The sequence below is a fragment of the Myotis lucifugus genome, unplaced genomic scaffold (genome assembly GCF_000147115.1).
Source record: "Myotis lucifugus unplaced genomic scaffold, Myoluc2.0 scaffold_2, whole genome shotgun sequence".
Classification (NCBI taxonomy): Eukaryota; Metazoa; Chordata; class Mammalia; order Chiroptera; family Vespertilionidae; genus Myotis; species Myotis lucifugus.
The window spans coordinates 7,248,564-7,263,279 of NW_005871050.1; positions in this window are offsets into that span (position 1 = coordinate 7,248,564).

Consider the following 14,716-nt stretch of genomic DNA (forward strand, 5'->3'; position numbering starts at 1 on the left):
TAAATTAAATAAGAAATTGGTGGGAATAGACAGAGACAATGTATAATGAGGATTCTCAAAAATAAAACAGAAAGCAATGGTCTTTGGGGGAATTTTGGAAGAGGTTATGAAAGAGGTATCATTTAAACTGGGCCTTGAAGGCTCTATGGGATTCAGACATACAGAAACAGAGGCAGGAAATTCCAGGATAATGCAAGAATGTTCACAAAGGTCCAGGGATAGGAAAAAGTGATGTATATGGAAAACTGTAGGAGTTCAGGCATCTGCAGTGAGGAAACATGACGGGAAAATTGGCAGGATAAAATCATGGAAGATCTTGAGCTCTGTTAAGAAGCGTGAGCTTTATCTGTAGAAAAACTGTTAGGCAAAGAAGGGATATAAGAAATGGAATCACACTGGCTGCAATGTGAAAGGTTCCTTTAAAGGGAGCATAGCTGGAGCCAAGGAGACCTGTTAGCAGGCTGTGCAAGAGTCCAGATTAAATATGATGGCAGTGAGTGGACTCAGTGAGTGGAGCTGTAGAGAAATGGATAATTGTAAAAGAGGTTTAGGAGTCAGGGAGTAGCAAGAGATAAGGCTGAAGAGTTAGAGGTTGTATTTTAAGAGCTATACAAAACTATTGAAAGGTTTTAAGACATTGAAAAGTATTTAAACAAAGAAGGTTCCATCAGAATGGCATGTTACAATGATCAATGTGGCTTCCATATGGAGGAACTGGAGGGGAAAAGGATGAAGGTGGTTAAGGAGGATGTTGCAATCATTAGGTGAGAAGTGTTAGAAGCCTGGTCTAGGCTAGTGGCAGTGAAAATGGATATAAGCAAGTGGACTTGAGATACATATTACGGTGGTAGATTTGACAGAATTTGATGACAAATATATTATGAAAGGCAAGGGAATACCAATAGATCCCACTGTGTGCCTGTATTTTATCTTCCATAAGCGTTAAAGACAAAAAAGGAGTACACATCTCCTTAGTGAACAATGACTCTGCAGTCTCACTAATGGGAGGAATGTGGGCTTTGTGATGCCCCCACCCCCAAATATTACCAACACAGAGGACATTTATTGAGTCTACATTCAGATAATATATTTAGCTTGGTCCTCTCCATTCTTCAGATCACTTTCTTTCAGCTTGTGTAATGAGAACTGATATTTCTAATGCTGGCCTTCGGAGCCTTCAGGCAGAAAAGAAAAACAATAATGACAATAGCTTCCTCTAATAGAGTGTCAGCTTACTAAGTGTCAGACTCTACACATACTTTCATTTGTTTTCCACACTAAATCCTCCTTCCAAGCCTACAAGACAGAAATTATTATCTTCATTTTTCAGATGAGGAAAATGAGGCTCAGAAAGCCACAGCTAGGTCACCTAAAGATACAGTCATTTTGTTCCAGTCTGTCTAACTTCATGTGCATGCTCCTTCAACTACATTAGTGGTTCTCAACCTCAATTACACATTAACATCACCTGGGGAGTATTTTTTTCCTCTCTCTCTCTCTCTCTCTCTCTCTCTCTCTCTCTCTCTCTCTCTCTCACACACACACACACACACACACACACACACACAGCTTTACGAAGATATAACTTATACCATGCAATTCATCACCACAGAGTCAGTTTTGGAACACTTTCATCATCTTGAAAAGAAATCCTATACCCATTTGCTGTCACCCTGCTATCCCCATCCCCTGCTATCCCCATCCTCCACCCCTCTTCCCTAAACAAGTACTAATTAGCCTTCTGTCTTTATAGATTTCCTTTTTTTTGGACTTTAATATTGATGGAATCATATAATATTTGGACTTTCCTGACTGGCTTCCTTCACTTAGCATAATGTATTCAAGGTTCATCCAAATTGTACTATGTGTAAGTTTTCCATTCCTTTTAATGGTTTAATAATATTCTACTGTATGAATATACCACATTTTGTTTATCTGTTCATCCATTGATAGAAAATTTGGTTTTGTTTCACCTTTTGGCTATTATGAATAATGGTGCTATAAACCATTCAAGTACAGCTGTTTGTGTAGATATATGTTTTCACTTCTCTTAGGTATATGCCTAAGAGTGTAATTACATGGTCATGTGATAACTCTATATTTAATCATTTAAGGAATTTCTAGGCTGTTTTACCTGGGGAGTTTTTAGAATATACTAATGCCCTGCCCACCCCACCCATCCCTTATCCTCTGACCAAATGAATCATACTCTCTGGGGTTGGGTCCCAGTTGATTCCAATAACCTCCATCAGTAGGTTCCAGAGTACACACTGCATTGAGCACCACTGCCCTACATCATGATCTCAATGATATTGATATATGGCCCTACTTAGAATTATCTACTTTTGAAGAATCATTAACCATAAGGATTCAACAAGAAGCCAGTGGTACTTCAATATTTATTCATTAGCTAAGCCAGCCACCCTGGTGACTCATGATTCTGGGAAGAGAAGCTTTGACTAGAACTTTCAAGACGTAGTTCTTTTCTGTCACCAAGGATGATCTTTAGTGCAGGAGGATTGGGCTGAATTATCAATGTATTGAGGAGGTATTGATTTCACACACTGCTTGTCAAGTGCCTAGAATGATACCATAAAAAATTATTTCACTGGGGCCTGGGGAAAAAATGGGTCTTCAAGAGTTCCTTAAGAAACTGAATAGCTCCCTGGTAGGAAGGAAGTTGTCAAAGAGGGAGAGAGCCAGGTGAAGACATGACTTCTTTTTGGCAAGAGGAAAAGATGGAAAATTGGCAGGAATTGTTGCTTGCCTTCTCTCAGCCTCTTTCTGCCCTTAGGCTGTTCCATGTCCCCACATTTCTGTGGAGTGAGAGGGTAAAAAGATATATCCTGGATGTCATTATTCTACCCAAGGAAAATATCTCCCTGTTTGGCTCAGCTCAGTGCCTGGAGATTTATAGCTGAAGATTTTCAAAATATATCCAGGAGTATGTTTACAGCATAACACACTGAATCAATTGCTAATTATGAATTCTTTTCTCATTTCATAGTACTTCCAGGCCTTTGCCCGGGTGACCCTTCATCTCAATGTTTCAAAGAGAAATGCTAAACTTTTGAAAGTTCCACCATTTCTCATTTTCAACATGTGGTTTGTAGTTTAGATATATGCAAAATGTTTTAACAAATGTTAGTTATGATTTTGACCCTTAAAAATTCTATGAGATATTATTACCTCTATTTACAGATGAAGAAACTGAGGCTTAGAGATGGATAGGTGATTTACTCAAAGACACACTACAAATTTTAGGCAGAAATGGAACTAAAACTTGGGCCTCCTGATTCCATGCTCTTTCTGCTCCACCCAGCCTAGATGAACATCCAATATGCCTTGACAATATCTATAAGTAAAGAATCAATACCAAATATAACTTTGTGAATATTTGTACCCTCAAATTTCTCCAGCCCCTGAACTTTTAACGGGAGTAAAGAGTAAAAAGGATCACTGACATTAAAGAACCAGCTGCACTCCCATTAACACAAGTTTACAATGGGAATAATTAGTGTTGTTTATTTTTAATATTTTCCATTATCATTTTATGAAATAGTTCTTAAACTCTATTAAGGTCCTGAATACTTTTGGAAATGTAAATACAATGGGTGATCTATTCAGATAAAAGCATATACATGTATGTAAGTCAGAGTGTTCATGAAGCCCATCTTTGGATCCTAGCTTATCCTCTATAATAGAGGCAATATGCAAATTGACCACCACACCCTCGCACAAGATCGCCACCCCCATGTGGGCACAAGATGGCCGGCAGGGGAGGGCAGTTGGGGGCAATCAGGTCAGCAGGGGAGGGCAGTTGGGGGCGACCGGGCCAGCAAGGGAAGGCAGTTGGGGGCCATCAAGCCGGCAAGGGAGCAGTTAGGCGTCAATCAGGTCGGCAGGGGAATGGTTAGGGGGTGAGCAGGCTGGCAGGCAGAAGCGGTTAGGGGTAATCAGGCAGGCAGGCAGGCGAGCCATTGGGAGCCAGCAGTCCCAGATTGTGAGAGGGATGTCCAACTGCCGGTTTAAGCCGGATTCCACAGGGGTCCTGTTCTTAGGGAAAATGGTTTTAGTTTTTGCCCACTGAGTATGATGTTGGCTGTGGGTTTGTCATTTAAGGTGTTTATTATGTTGAAGTATGATCCCTCTATTCCCATTTTGCTGAGGGCTTTCATCAAGAAAGGGCGTTGGACTTTGTCAAATGCTTTTTCTGCATCAATTGATATGACTATGTGATTTTTATCTCTCAATTTGTTTATGTGATGTATCACATTTATTGATTTGTGGATATTGTACCATCCTTGCATCCCTGGGATAAATCCTACTTGGTCATGGTGTATGATCTTTCTGATGTACTGCTGGATCCGATTTGCTAGAATTTTGTTGAGGATTTTGGCATCTATGTTCATGAGGGATATTGGCCTGTCATTCTCTTTTATTGTGTTGTCTTTATCTGGTTTTGGTATTAGCGTAATGGTGGCTTCATAGAATGAGCTTGGAAGTTCCTTCCTCTTGATTTTTTTTGGAATAGTCTGAGGAGGATAGGTTTTAGTTCTTCTCTGAATGTATGGTAAAACTCTTCTGTTAAGCCATCTGGCCCAGTGATTTTGTTTGCTGGAAGTTTTTACAAAAATATTTGAATTCTTTATTGTTGAAGGTATTACATGGGTCTTATTTTTCTCCCATTGACCTCACCTCGGCTGCTCCCATCCCCTAGCACATGCCTTCACCCCCCTACTGTCTGTGTGCATTGGTTATGCTCAAATGCATGCATATAAGTCCTTTGGTTGATCTCTTACCCCCTCAACCCCGCCTTCCCTTATAGGTTGGACAGTCTGTTCAATGCTTCTATGTCTCTACTTCTATTTTTGTTCATAATTTTATGTTTTCCATTATATTCCACAAATGAGTGAGATCATGTTATATTTATCTTTCTCTGACTGGCTTATTTCGCTTAGCATAATGCTCTCCAGTTCCATCCATGCTGTTGCAAATGGTAAGAATTCCTTCTTTTTTTGAGCATCATAGTATTCCATTGTGTAGATGTACCAGTTTTGCTAATCCACTCATCTGCTGATGGGCACTTACGCTGTTTCTAAATCTTAGCTATTGTAAATTGTGCTGCTATGAACATAGGGAGGCATATATTTTTTCTTCTTGGTGTTTCTTGCTTGAAGTTTTTTGATGACTGCTTCAATTTCCTCCAGTTATTGGCCTATTCAAAATTTTTTATTCTTCCTGATGGAGTTTTGGAAGGTCATATTTTTCTAGGAATATGTCCATTTCTTCTAGGTTGACCAGTTTGTTGGCATAGAGTTGTTCATAGTATTTTTTTATAATTATTTGTATTTCTGTGGGGTCTGTTGTTATTTCACCTCTTTAATTTCTGATTTTTTTTTTTGTATCCTCTCCCTTTGTTTCTTGGTGAGCCTGGCTAGAGGTTCATCAATCTTGTTTATCCTTTCCAAGAACCATCTCTTGGTTTTATTGATCTCTTGTATTGTTTATTTGGTCTCTATGTCATTTTTTTTCTGCTCTGATCTTTATTATTTCCTTCCTTCTGCTCACTCTGGGCTTTTCTTGCTGCTCTCTTTCTAATTTATTAAGTTGTTATCTTAAATAATTTATTACCAGTTTCTCTCTCTCTCTCTCTCTTTTTTTTTTTTTTTTTTTTTGAGGTAGGCCTGTAGTGCTATGAACTTCCCTCTCAGGACTGCTTTTAATGAGTCCCATAGATTTTGGGTTGTTGTGTTTTCATTGACATTTGTTACCAGACTGCTTTTTATTTATTCTTTGATATCTTTGGTAACCTTATCATTGTTTAATAGCAAGCTATTTGGCCTCTCAGTGTTTGAATTTTTTTATTGTTTTTATTGTAGTTCATTTCTAATATTATGCCTTTGTGATCTGTGAAGATGCTTGATATCTTCTTGGATTTGGAGAGATTTTGTTTGTGTCCCAATATGTGGTCTCTCTTTGAGAATATCCCATGTGCACTTGAGAAGAATGTATATTCCATAGCTTGATGAAATGTTCTGAAGATGTCAATTAAGTCCATCTGATCTAGTGAGTTATTTAGGATTGCTCTTTCTTTGATGATTTTTTTTTGTCTAGAGGATTTATCCAGTTTTGTAAATGGGGTATTAAAGTCCCCTACTATGATTGTATTGCTGTCTATATCTCCCTTAATATCTTCCATAAGGTTTTTTTATGTATTTGGATGCTCCTGCATTGGGTGCATATATATTTACCAGAGTTATATCCTCTTGTTGTATCAATCCCTTTAGTATTATGAAGTGGCCCTCCTTATCTCTTGTTATAGCCTTCACTTTGAGGTCTACTTGTCAGATATACTAGTATGTATTGCTACCCCAGATTTTGTTTCATTTCCATTTGCCTGAAAGATATTTTTCCACTCCTTCACTTTCAGTCTGCATGAGTCTCTTGTTCTGAGATGAGTTTCTTGTAGATAGCATATGTATGAGTCATGTTTTCTTATCCATTCAGCCACTTGATGTCTTTTGATTGGAGTATTTAATGCATTTACATTTATGCTCATTATTGATAGGTACTTTTTTGTAGCCATTTTTATTCTTTGTGCCTGTGTTCCTTGTTGCCTTTTTATTTCTTCTTTTTACTACTGTCTCTTTAGCATTTCTTACATTCTGGTTTGGTAGTGATAAACTCCCTTAGCCTTTTTTTGTCTGTGATGCTCCTGATTTCCTCTTCAATTTTGGATGACATTTTTGCTGGATAGAGTAGTCTTGGATTCAGTCCCTTGCTTTGCAATGCTTTGTATACTTCATTCCATTCCCTTCTGACCTGATGTGTTTCTGTTTAAAAATCATTTGATAGTCTAATGGGAGTTCCTTTGTAGGTAACTTTCTATCTCTCTCTTGCAAGCCTTAAGATTCTTTCTTTGTCATTAGTATTTGCCATTATAATTACAACATGTCTTGGTGTGGGTCTTTTTGGATTCATTTTGTGTGGTACTCTCTGTGCTTTTTTTCCCCCCAAATCAGGGAATTTTTCTGTCATTATTTCTTCAAATAAGTTTTCTATTCCTTGCTCCTCTTCTTGTCTTTCTGGCACCCCTATTATACATATTTTACTTTGTTTCATGTTGTCCCAAAGCTGCCTTAGGCTCTCCTCCTGCTTTCTAATTTTTTTCTCCAAGAGCTGTTCAGATTGGGTGTATTTTGCAGCCCTATCTTCCAACTCACTAATTCAGTCCTCTGCTTCTTCTCATCTACTGTTGAAACCTTCTATAGTGTGTTTTATTTTAGCTATGTCATTTTTTACTTCCTCCTGATTCCTACATAAGTTGTTGATTTTCTCATCCATCTAGTTTATGACCTGTATGACCATTACTCTGAATTCTTTTTCTGACATATTGCATGCCTATGTTTCATTTAGTTTCTTTTCTGGTGATTCCTCCTTTTCTTTCCTTTGGGGTTATTTTTTTTATCTCCCCATTTTTGCTATCACCTGTCTGAGGCCCTCTGGTGGGTTGTGCAGGGCTGGGGCTGACACTGTTTTTGGCAGGCAGGAAACGCAGTCAGAGGCTTGCCTGCATGAAGCACAGAGCCAAGCTGATACTACTGTCTTGACTGACAGGGAGCACAGTCCCAGGCTTGCCAGCGGGATGCGCTTAGTCCCGGGCCCACGCCACGGGCTTGGCAGGCAGGGAATGCAGACAGAAGCCTGTCTGTGGAATACATGGGGTGTCGGCCAACTTCGTTGTCTTGACTGGCAGGAAGCACAGTTCCAGGCTTGCTGGCAGGACACACTGGGGCCAGGGTCCATGCCACGGGCTTGGCGGGCAGGTAGTGCAGTCAGAAGCTTGTCTGTGAGATACATGGGTCCGGGGCCAACTCCATATTCTTGGAGGACAGGGAGTCAAAAGCTTGCCTGCAGGATGAGTGGTGCTGGGGCGATGCTGCGGGCATAATATTTTTCTTATAATACTTTGTATTTCTGTGCTGTCAGTTGTTACTTCTCCCCATTCATTTCTGGTTTTGTTTATTAGGGTCCTCTCCCTTTTTCTTTGATGAATCTGGTTAATGGTTTATCAATCTTGTTTATTTTTCAAAGAACTAGCTCTTGGTTTCATTGATTTATTGTATAGTTTTTTGAGACTATTTTTTTTTAATTTCCATGCTGATTTTTATTTCCTTCCTAATACTCACTTTGGACTTTGCTTTGTTGTTGATTTTCTAGTTCTTTTATGTGTATGGTTAGACTTTATTTGAGAATATTTTTTATTTCTTGAGGTAGTCCTGTAATGCTATGAATTTCCCTCTTAGGACTGATTTCACTGTGTCCCATACATTTTTGTTGTGCTTTTTTTCTCATTTGTCTCAAGATACCTTTTAATATTTTCTCTTGATCTCATTGTTAGTTCACTCAGTGTATAGTAATATTGTATTTAGCCTCCATATGCTTGTGTGTTTTTCAGTTTGTTTGTTTTTACTTAGTTTCTAGCTTCATACTACTTTGGTTGAAGAAGATGTTTGATATGATTTCAATCTTCTTAAATTTATTGAGATTTATTTTGTGTTCATACATGTGGTCTATCTTGACAAATGTTCCATGTGCGCTTGAAAAGAATATATTCTGCTGCTTGTGGGTGAAATGTTCTGAAAATATCAATTAAATCCATAACATCCATCTGTGTCATTTAAGGCTTCAGTTTTCTTATTGATTTTCTGTCTGGAAGATCTATTCATTGATGTCAATGGAGCATTAGTCTTCTACTATGATTGTATTGCTGTTAATCTCTCCCTTTATGTCCATCAAGATTTGCTTTATATATATAAGTGTTCCTATGTTGGATGCATAAATGTTTACAAGGGTCATATTCTCTTGTTGGGTTGATCCCTTTATTATTATATAGTGTTCTTCTTTGTTTCTTTTTATAGCCTGTGTTTTGAAGTCTATATCATCTGATATAAGTGTTGCTAGCCTAGCTTCTTTTCATTTTCATTTGTGTAAAATATATTTTCCATCCCTTTATTTTTAGTTTGTGTGTACCTTTCATTCTGAGTTGGGTGTCTTGTAGACAGCATACCTGCAGGTCTTTATTTTTATTCATTCAGCTATCCTCTGTCTTTTGATTGAAGCATTTAAACCATTTACATTTAAAAGGATTATTGACTGACTTATAGATAGAGAGCAAGTAGAAAGCTGTCCAGAGGTTGGGGGTTGGGCTAAAAGTGGAGGGATAGGAAAAAAAAGAGATAGAGAAAACTCATGGACATGAACAACAGTGTGGTGTGGGTGGGAGGGGAGGTGGGGGAGGTGGAGGAAGGTGTAAATGATGATGGATGGAGACTTGACTTGAGGTGGTGAACACATAATACATTTTACAAATGATGTGCATTTGAAACCTGTATTATTTTGTTAACCGGTATCACCCCAATAAATTCAATTAAAAATAATTTGATATTTGTATGCACTATATAGTGATAACCCTGTAATTCTGGTTTACAGTCCTTCACCATACAATTGATTCCCTTCACCAATTATGCCTTTCCCCACACCCCTTACCCTTTGGTAACCACCAATTAGTTCTCTGTATCTATGGGTTGGTTTTTGTTTTTCATTTTTTTTTTAAATTATATTTCACATGTAAGTACAATAATATGGTATTTGTCTTTCTTGGTCTGACTTATTTCACCCACCATAATACACTCTAGGTCCATCCATGTTGTCACAAATAGCAAAATTTCATTCTTTGTCATTGTTGAGTAGTATTTGATTGTGTGTGTATGTGTGCATGTGTGTGTGTGTGTGTGTGTGTGTGTGTGTGACCCATTGGTGAACACTTACTTTGTTTCCATATCTTGGCTATTATAAATGATGCTGCAATGAACATTGGGGTGCATATACCTTTTCAAATTAATTTGGGGTTTTTTAATCCTCTCCTGAGGATATTTTTCCATTGCTTTTAGATAGAGTGGATGGAAGGCAGTGGGAAGAGACAGAGAAAGAGGAAAGAGAGAGAGAGAGAGAAACAATGATATGAGAGAGAGACATTGATCAGTTGTCTTCTACACATGACCTGACTGGGGCCAGAGAATGAACCTGCAACCCAGGTACATGCCCTTGACCGGGAATCAAAGCCATGATCCTTCAGTGTTCTGGCTGACTCTCTAACCACTTAGCACCACTGGCCAGAGCTCAAATTAATGTTTTTATATTTTTTTGAATAAATATTCACAAGTAGATAACTGGGTCTCATATGCTAGTTCTCTTATTAAACTTACTAGTGGCCTGGTGCACAAAATTCATGCACATTAACAGGGAATTAATTAGAGGAAATATTTTAATGTTGCTATTTGCCCTTTCTCTATAATAGAAATGTAAGAGATGAAAGAAAATTAGTAAAATGTATATGAAAGTCTTCCTCCTTTCAGAGTTGGGGTGTGCCATGGGACCAAGAGTCAAGTCCTCGCCCACCCACATGTGCCTCAAAATCGCACGAGACCAAGACTCGGCTGGCCCCACCCCCATTGTGCTAGATCCAGACCCGGCTGGCCCCACCCCTGTCATGTCCTTCCAGGTGGGGGTCACAGCCTCAGGTCCCTGGCTTGGTGCTGGGAGGGGGGGCACAGCCTTAGGTCCCCTGTCAAGTCCCTCTGGGTGGAGGGTGCAGCCTCAGGTCCCCAGGTGCACACTGGGCAGGGGGCACAGCCTCAGGTCCCCCAGTGCATGCTGGGTGGGGGGTGTGGCCTCAGGTCCCCCAGCCCAGGGTGGGGGCACAGCCTCAGGTCCCCTGGCCCACCACTGGGGTGGGGGGCATGGCCTGAAGTCCCCCATCAAGCCCCACCAGGCAGGGGGCACAGCTTGATGTCACCCGGCCTGGGCTGTGGTGGGGGGAATGCTTTAAGGTCCTCTGTCAAGCCCCGCCAGGCATGGGGTGCGACCTGAGGTCCTCCAGCCCAGTCTGAGGTGGGGGACGTGGCCTGAGGTTCCCTGCCCTGGGCCAGGGCAGAGGGCGTGCTTTGAGGTCCCCCATTAAGCCCTGCCAGATGGGGGGCGTGGCCTGAGGTTCCATGTCAAACCCCACTGGATGGGGGTTGCATCTTGAGGTCCCTCATCAAGTCCAGCCAGGTGGGGGGCGCAGCCTCAGGTCCCCTGCCCCGGCACGACACCATGCAGCCTCAGGTCCCTGCTGATTGCTCGTTATGGCTCGTTATGGGAACCCCACCTCCACTGTGGGTGCAGCCATTTTGTGTTATAGGAACCCTGCCTCTTCTGTAGGTGCAGCCATCTTGTGATGGTGTGAGGGTCAATTTGCATATTACCTCTTTATTATATAGGATGGAGGAATTTCCATACTGTTTTCCTAGTGGCTCCACAAGACTACATTACCACCAATAGTGTACTGGTATGAGGGTTCCCTTTTCTCCATATCTTCACCAACACTTGTTGTTTCTTGTCTTTTTTATAATAGCTATTCTAAGAGGGGTAAGGTGATATATCATTGTAGTTTTGATTTGCATTTTTAATTACTTATATTAAACATTCTTTCATGTGCCTGTTGGCCATCTGTATGTCTTTTTTGGGAAAATGTCTATAACTTTTACCCATTTTTAATCTTTTTTTTATGTTGTATTGTATGAGTTCTTTATATATTTTAGATATTAACCTCTTATTGGAAGTAACATTTGCAAATATCTCCTCCTATTCATTAGGATAGCTTTTCATTTGTTGATGGTTTCCTTTGGTTTTCAGTTTGGTGTAGTTTTATTTGTTTATTTTTGCTTTTGTTTCCTTTGCTTTTGAAGTCATATCCACAAAAATAGTCTTTAAGAGCAATGTCAAGGAGTGTACTGCTTAAGTTTTCTCCTAGGAATTTTATGGTTTTAGTTCTTACATTAAAGTCTTTAATTCATATGAAGTTAATTTTAAAGTATGTTTTATGATAGTCTAGTTTCATTCTTTTGCATGTGGCTGTCCAGTTTTGCCAATATCATTTATTGATTCCCCACTCTATGTCCTTGACTTTGTTGTAAAGTAATTGTCCATCTATGTCTGGCTTTATTTCTGGCATCTCTTTTTGTTCCATTGATCTCTATACCTGTTTTTTATGCCAATACCATACTATTTTAATTACTATAGCTTTATAGTATAGTTTGAAATCAGGGCATGTGATACCTCCAGCTTTGTTCTTCTTTCACATGATTGCTTTGGCTATTCAGGATTTTTTGTGGTTCCATAAAAATTTTAGAATTATTTGTTCTATATCTGTGAAAAATGCCTTTGGAATTTTGATAGGGATTGCATTGAATATGTAAACTGCTCTAGGTAGTATAGACATTTTAACAATATTACTTCTTCCAATTAATTAAATGGAATATCTTTACATTTATTTGTTTTCATCAGTTTCTTTATCAATACCATATAGTTTTTAGTGTAGAGGTCTTTCACCCCCTTGTTTAAATTTATTATTAGGTATTTTTTATGTAATTATAAATAGAATTGTTTTCTTAATTTTCCTTTTTGATAGTTTCTTATTAGTGTATAGAAATGCCACAGTTTCTGTATATTGATTTTGTATCCTGCAACTTTACTAAATTTATTTATTAGTTCTAACATTTTCTGTAGAGTCTTTAAGGTTTTCCTATATGTAAAATATAGTATCATGTTATCTGCAAATAGTGACAATTTTACTTTTCTCTTTTCAATTTGGATGCATTTTATTTATTTTTCTTGCTTATCTGCTGTGACTTCCAAATACTATCCTATATAATAAAAAGGTGATATGCAAATTAACCCTCATGCCCCTCAACAAGATGGCTACCTATGACCAGGCTGGCAGGGGGATTAGTGAGGGACGACCAAAACGACTGAACAAGCAGGCTGCGTCGGGGCAACCAGGCCGGCAGGAGGGTTAGTGAGGGACGACCAAATGACTGAACAAGCAGGCTGCGTGGGGCAACCAGGCTGGTGGGGGGGGGGAGTTAAGGGGCAACCCGGCCAGCAAAGGGGAAATTGTGGGTGACCAGGTTGGCAGCAGGCAGTAAGGAATGAACCAGGCAACCGGGGGGGGGCAGTTAAAAGTAACAAAACCGGCAGGAGGGGGCAGTTGGGGGCGACCTGTCCAACAGTGGGAGACAGTTAGGGGCAGCCAGGCTTGGGGGGGTAGTTAGGGTTGATCAGGCCAGCACGCAGAGGCAGTGAGTGGTGATCAGGCTGGCAGTGGGGGGTAGTTAGGGGCAACCAGGCAGGCAGGCAGGTGAGCAATTAGGAGCCAGCAGTCCAGGATTGTGAGAGGGATTGGGCCTAAACCAGCAGTTGGACATCCCCCGAAGGGTCCTGGATTGGAGAGAGTGCAGACTGGGCTGAGGGGATGCCCCCCCACACATGAATTTTGTGCACCAGGCCTCTAGTATTGAATAAAAGTGGTGAAGTGGGTATCCTTGTCTTGTTCCTGATCTTAGAAGAAAAGTTTTCAGCTTGTCACCATCAAGTATGATGTTAGCTGTGTGTTTGTCATATATGGCCTTTATTATGTTGAGGTATGGTCCCTTTATATCCACTTAGTTGAGAATTTTTGTCATGCATGGGTAATGGATTTTGTCAAATGCTTTGTCTACATCTATTTAGATGATTATATGAGTTCTATTTTTTGTTGTTGTTAACTTAAAAAGCTCTAGGCACTCTGTTACCCCGAGAGTCTAAAGCTATTATCACATCACTTCTCACCTGGATTACCTGGACTGTGTCAAAACACTCCATCATTTTAAAGGATCTGTTTATGAAGCATTTTCTTATCAATTAATCCAAATAAAAATGATCTTCCTCCTTATTCAGAATCTTCTAAACACCTATAAAACTTTCATTACTCCAACAAACATTTGTTGAGTGCCAACTCTTGTGCCAGGCAGTGTGTTGGATGCTGAAGATGTTGTGTTGGGTGAGATCGCAACCCTAATAGAGCTTACAGTATAGGCAGGGATGCAAGTAAATGACCAGGGAATAATAAAGTGTGTTCTGTAGAGCCTGAAGGGTGAGTGGAAAAAAGATGATGTAGAGGTAGATGAGACCAGGTTAATATGTCCTTGTCAGCTATTTATTCAACATACACTGATATAAAATTTACTCTGTGCAAGTCATGGTTCAGGACACTGGGAATACCATTATACAAAACAGATAAATTTCTACCCTTGTGTAGTTTATATTTAGTGAGTGGAGACAGCTGATGAAGAAAAAAATAATACATAGAAAAACAGAGTAACATCACAGTGGAAGAGACTGGCAGATGCCACCTTTACCAAGTAATAAAAGAGAATATTATCATTATTAGAATACATTGTAAGGATGGGCTCCCTGATAAGATGCATTGCAAAAACTCATTTCTGTGATAATTGTACCAAAAATTCATAACTAAAACCTAATCATTAGACAAACTCAAATTAAAATGGAGGAATCTATATAACTGACCTGTAATATTGAAATATATCTGATTTTTAGATTAAATTAAAATTTTAAAACTTGGAAAATAATTGTAACAAATATGATAGACAAGGGGTTAATAGTTTTAATGTACTAAAACTCACACAATTAGAGGAGAAAAACTTAAAATTCTAAGAGAAAAGCAATTGTTTTGTACTCATTTGAGGAATTTCTTTTTTTAATTAAATCTTTATTGTTCAGATTATTACAGTTGTTCCTCTTTTTCCCCCCCATAGCTCCCCTCCACCCG